Raw genomic sequence first — 6,417 nt, forward strand, 5'->3', positions numbered from 1 at the left:
AGGTCTAAGATACCTCCAAAACAATCCCAGTTCTAGCTGCTAAGGGATGGAAATGAACAATAAAATAGAAAATTTAAAAAAAAAAAAAACCCACAGTTGAATGTTTTTATCTGATTGTCTGTGTAGCGTTATAAGTGGATGCAGCATTCAGGTCACATTACAGGCTTTGTTTGTACTAGCACTGGGAGAAATTTGACAAAGAAAAGGCGTGAGAGAGAAGAGGGAAAGGCAAAGGAAAGAAAGTTACAAAGTTAAATAAAAAAATCACAAGAAAGAGGAAGCGCAGAGTATGTGGAGGAAGAAGGTGGAAAATCTTAAAGTTTTTAAAATCCATTTTTCTGCTAAAAGGGCAACAAAGAACCTGTTGGCTCTTAGGCATATTTAGATTTTACAGTGGCAGCAATTTTTTGCCTAGCAAATAGCTGGCAATTTATTTCTGTAGGCTGAAACTCCCTCCAGTCCAAAGACCGCTGGGAGTGCTTACACAGTACCTAACCTTTGTTTCCAGGAGCTAGTAGTAAAACTTACATTTAACACAGAATCTGTGAATTTCACTCCAGAGCACTGTCCATAACGTAGGTGAGTCAGAATACAGAATACGTTTGCTCAGAAAGGCCTTCTCTGAATTATCTTTGGATGACCACTTTTCATCTGATTTTTTGTTCTTTTTCTGCCTAATACTACTTGGGAAGGCAGTGCAAGGTTCTGTAAGTATTCAGGTGAGAAGAAGAAACGGATGTGATTCTGCCTTCAGGTCTCATGGTCTCTGTTTGTGTTTGAGACAGGAAGCATATGCTCCATCTGTTCTTAACCTTTTCTTTGAGGACAAAAGTGTGCCTCCCTCATTGAACTTCTTTCTTTTTTTTTTCCCATGCTTTTTCCCATGGATTTTTAAATTCTATTTTCATATATTCCAAATTCCAATTTTTTAGTTTATTTTTTTACAATGCTAGAAGTGTGAGGCATAGCCAAACATTGTCTCCTGGCCTGTGCATCTTTACTAGAGGAGCCAACACCTCCTAATCTGGGATGTTATGGCAGTCAAGGTTTAGCACAGCTTATAACTGTTTCTAATGGTAGAAATTATGCACAACTGCATTTAAATGCACTTCACATCCAGTGCTTTACACAGACAGCTGGTGAGGAGTTAGATGGTAGTGAGGAATGCAGAGGCGATGCTCAGTTATTTGTAATGCTGCATGTATCTTAGATAATGAGAAGACTAAAAAATTGTTGTTACTGAACTGTGTTGATATTGATGTCATAATGATTTATTTTGTATGATTTGGGGTTATGAAGGTCTCATAGTAAGGCAGCATCAGATATGGCTGGGAAAAAAGTAATTGTCTGATAAGCCCAGGAGACTCATTAGAAAAAATGCCACACTGTTAAGATATGAGAACATTTCTTTCTTGTCCCCAGACAAAACTACACAGGGAGCCACTAGCTTTGAGAATCAACATTTGAAATGGCCAAAAAATGACAAGAGGTGGAAGGAGAAGGGTTGGTGGAATTGTCAGAAGCAGCAGTGAAGAGCAGCTTCTACCAGACAAAACTGTTAGAGCCTGCTGCCGTTTTCAGAGAATGACACACTTTAAGAAGATAAACAGGCATTTGAAATATTTTACTGTTTGACTCCCCTCTAGTTTCTCCCATGTTCCCACAACTAACACCCCGTATATGTAAATAGTCTGATCACTGTATAAATTATAGGTCACTACTTTTAAAGGCAAACATTGCAGGTACTATATGGATTTGCAAAACAAATCAGTTGCCACATGACGGGCTGTTTCTGAACCACCTGGTCCAAAAGGGGGCATTCTAGCTAAGCTGCACCTGTACAGAGGCAAAAGTGCGGAGCCCATCAGCTGAAGGAGCTGGGTGGGAATCTTGTGGCCCTTCTTGTACACAAATCCTGGAGAGTTTCTCAGTAAGCGTTGGAAACAGTTAATATTTTAAGAGATTTGGAAATAAAATTAATCAGCGCTGTCTCCTCTTGTAGTGCTTACAGCAGTTATAAACAGAAGGTTAAAATAAACACAAGGAAGATATTCTCACCAGGACTTCACATCCATGTCTAAGAACTGCAGGCTGTATGGGCAGATGTACAATCTGCAGCATTTAAGAACAACTCCGATTTGACTGCTATCTGTAGTGCTGTTTGTCTGATCAAATTTGAAGAAAAAGCACTCAGGAATAGCAATGACAACAGCAGTCTCTGTTCAGTGAGGCCTGGTGAACACCTCTAGCCAGGCTTTATTCTTTCTTTCCTCTTGTCTTGTTCTATGAATTCAAGGCATCATACCTGAACAACTGCTCTGTTTAGGAACAGGGAATATTTGGAAGACATCATCCTTACATCTAGGTGTATATTATGGAGAAAGAAGTGTATGTGAACGTAAAAAAAAAAAATGTAGTCAACGACGAACATAAAGTGTATGTCAACGACAAGAATGTGAATTTGTTTTGAGTGGATGATGGCTGTAAATACAGACAGAATGCAAACAACACTGGTGGCTGGTCACCAGACAGCACACTGTAAATGCATATTTCAAAGTGAGAGCAGGACAGCAAATGTCACTTCCAAAATAGCTATTATTTGTGTTGGAAAAGCGTGTTTGACATGTTTTTTTAGTTGGAAAATGAAACAGATTAGAAAGTTGTTAGGCAGTAGCCAGAAAAAACTAACAATGCATTCAAATAAACCTAGCTCCTCACAAACAGGCTAATAATTGTTTGTGGAGAATATTCAACAAATCACTTCAAATAAATTAGAGGAAAGGATGGTCTGTTGCTGGACAGACTGTGGGCAGTTTAGGTTTCTCGCTAATATTCAAGCACGTATTTGGCTCCTGGCAGATTGATTCCTTTTGGCATGAGCTGGAGCCTGTTATGAAATTGGCTACACAAGTACAAGTCCTCACTCCATTTCCTTTAGGGTTGCTAAGCACAACAGTGATTGCCCTCTATGGTAAGGCAAGCACTTAAGTTAATAAATGTCCTCTTAATGAGTACACTAAATAGGAAAATGTCTGAACTGGAAAAATACCAACTGTACACCTTTTTCATGTTGGTTAATCACATTTGTTAATAGGATTAAAGTCAAAGATTATAGCAGACATAACTAAGAGAATCCATTTTTGTCTCAAACGTACTTTTCTATGCCAAAAAGAAGTTAAAATCCACGAACTTAAAGGCAGCATGACAACTTGTTAGCATCTTCATTTACATGTTTATCTTTTAAAGAAAATAACTGAACATCATTCTTAATCTAAACTTAAGGGTAACTGACAGCAGCACGAGCAGCTCCATAAGCCTTCTTCACACAGAAGTCTGCCTGAGCAAATTCCAACTAGCCCATCCCAGATTTTTCTTCTGACCTTGCTAGATTCACATGAAGTGTCCTTGCTCTGTATCAGAAGCAAAGGTCTGCTTTCTCTAGTTTTTAAGCTCTGAGATTTTCTTCTCCAAATTTGTAAGCTGTCTGCAGCCCAAAAGTTCACCAGATTCTGCTCCGTTGTCTCTTGAACACTAGAGGGATGTTGTAGGGAAACAAAAAGCCACAAACTCAACTTGAAGTTACCAAGTACATCAGCTTTGCATTGCTTATACTGTAAGATGCCTACTACAAATTAAATTAAATGCAATCTAGCAGCAAACGTGTTAAGGCACAGGGAGGTGGGGAGGTTGCACCATGGTCTGAGTTACAGAAAGTAGCAAGCGTGCTGCCAAGCACAGCTCTCACTTCTAGGGCCCTTGGAATACAGTCCTTAGGCACACTATTCTTCATTAAATAAACTGTGGTATGTGGCTGATGTTTTTACACACAGAGAAAAGCAGGGGCCTAGCTTGGATCTCTGGTTTCATTTACACCTGCAAGGGTGACAAGAGTAATCAGAGTCAGATGGAAGTAAAATGCTGTGAGATCAGGGTCAAGCACAGCCCTATCAACCTACATGAGCCCTAACAAGCTACACCTGATACATATTGGGCAAATGAAGTCCAAAAGCCAACAAAGCAGTTAAATGCCCTATTCCCAATCTAAATCCAGTGCTAGCTGAATGCTTCTTGTTCATGGTGCCTTTGAAAGCTTCTCTGGGAAGACGAAGTTAAACATTGAGGAGAAGAATCCTGAGTGCTGTAGTTATGCAGGTTGTTGGGAGAGGAGGAGAATGAGGACAGCAACAGCAGTATGAGAGGCTAAGATACTTCTTGAGTAGCCCACAGTGTCTACCAACAGTGTATGGTAGACACCAGCATGACCTAAGCCAGTGGAGCTCCAGGCTGCCACAGGAGACAGTTGTTGCCATAAAGTCTATAACATTTGGATTTTAGCCATAAGTAGAGCATTGCAAACTTCAAACTTGTTAACAGCCCTACAAATAGTAAATGCGTACAACTGAGTTAGAGTAATGTGCTATCAAAAAAAAAAGAATAAAAATCATGACAAAAAAACAGGTGAATTATTATGTGAACAGTGCCATCCTCCAAGTGAAATTATGTACTTATCATGTCTTACCAATGAAAAATGAAAGCATAAACCTTGCAGAAGAGAAAGAGTGTAAGTGCCCAGCAACAAAGAAGACTTTCAAATAAATTAACTTTTTTAATGTCCCAGTGATGGTATGTTACAGGCAGTGGAGAAGTCTGATTTTCCTGTGCCTTGCACAGCCACTTACCTGAAATTTGGCTGTGAAATACTGATGCGATGGTTTCCTGCCTGCTTTGCCCAGGTTCAGGTGAGCTGGTAGCTAAGCTTGGGGCAGAAGTGAGCCCGGTTTACCTGAGGTCTGCTGCTCTCTGGTTTCACTTGGTTAGCTGAGCCTTAGGGAGTTGCCTCAACTCTGTGGCTGTGGTATATTTTATGCCCAGAGCCATGCAAGGTGAGATTTGCCTCTCTTTTTGTAACTTCTTTCAAAGATCAGAAACCATTCAGGCTCTTAGATAAAACAAACAGCCCAGTGAAACAAGATGAACCCACAGTTTCCAGTATGGCTCTGATCTGTAACATCATAGGAAACTCCATGGATCAGATAATCCTACTAAGACAGCCTGGAAACAACCCTGAAATCCAGCCTTTCATTTGACTGAGCTGGGCTTTTGTGGTCTTCAGCCTTTCCAAAAGAATCCTGTGGAAGGAACCTATTGATGTTCTGGAAAAGTTCATGCCAAAGGCTGATGTTCAAAGAAGCATAGGAAGTATAACGCAACCCCTTGGCCCTGTCTGCCAGCAGGTCAACAGATGAGACTTTTGCAGACCAACAACCTGGTTGTGATCCCCAAAGAAAGCTATAGATCTTAAATAGAACTAAGCCTGCAGTAGGACTGTGGTGTTTTCCCACAGTTTGCTAACCAGCCTGCCAGGGCTGCTTTTCTGGAGCAAATATTTGTATAATTAACAAATACTTTGGAATGTTTGGGGAGTATTGATGGCTGCCCGGTCTTGTTTGCAAAGCACGCACATTTTAATTTGACCAAGTCTTGAGAACTGTTGAGTATTTGCATCTTGGTCTGCTGATACATCTCATATTGGAAACTGGCAGATGTGCTGAGTGTTTTCATATCCTTAGCAGAACTCCCTAGGAGTCAACAGTGCTCGGCATCTTGCAAAATCTGACGGTTGGCTTAGAGCTGAATGATTGTTTTATATGTTTCATATTCGTTCATTAGATTGTGTACTCGCCTGGATCCACTTACATTAAGTCCTCGTAATTAATGCTAGCTACGCTTTCAGAAGGGGAAATCTACCACAAATTGGTAGTATAACATGACTGAGAGGGTCTTAAAATAATTTCTGGTGAAGAAACAAACAACATCACAATAACAGCCTGCTACACCTGAGCACCATCCAGTTGTGAAATCTCCTATTTTATTTAATTTGTGTGTAGGTACTGAAGCATTTTTAATGCCTCCAGAGGAAGTTATTACGCTGTGCTAAGAGGGCTGCAGAGTGTGCTGCTATAAGTGTGGGAATATTATTGATAAATCAGCGGTGCTATCTCATCTTGATGCTGTGATTAATTTCGAGCTCGCTCATCCAACAGAAACAGCAGTGAAAAGGATGGTGGAAATCGGCACAGGATAGGGACCGGACTTGGTTTTGAAGGAAGATGCGGGAGGGATGAAATACGGGCAAATAAAAGCGGTTTGGAGGTTTCTCCGGAGGTAGGCTGAGCGGAGCCCCGAAGCCGGCGGCTCGCTCCCGCGGCACTCCCCGGGCGGCGCGGGGCCGGGCCGCTGCGGGACCGCTGTCCACAGCCGCAGTGCGCCCGGACTCCGCCGCGCCCCGTGGGGGCTCCGCCGCGCCCCTCGCCGCTGCGCCCGCGCCCCCCCTCGACCCGGGGGCGGCCCCGGGAGCGCCGGGGGGAGCGCGCCGCGCCGTGACGTGTGGTTTGCAGCAGCCCCGAGCGGCGGCGG

The sequence above is a fragment of the Lagopus leucura genome, unplaced genomic scaffold (assembly GCF_019238085.1).
Source record: "Lagopus leucura isolate 7727_CA_CO unplaced genomic scaffold, USGS_WTPT01 Super-Scaffold_73, whole genome shotgun sequence".
In the NCBI taxonomy this organism is placed as follows: domain Eukaryota; kingdom Metazoa; phylum Chordata; class Aves; order Galliformes; family Phasianidae; genus Lagopus; species Lagopus leucura.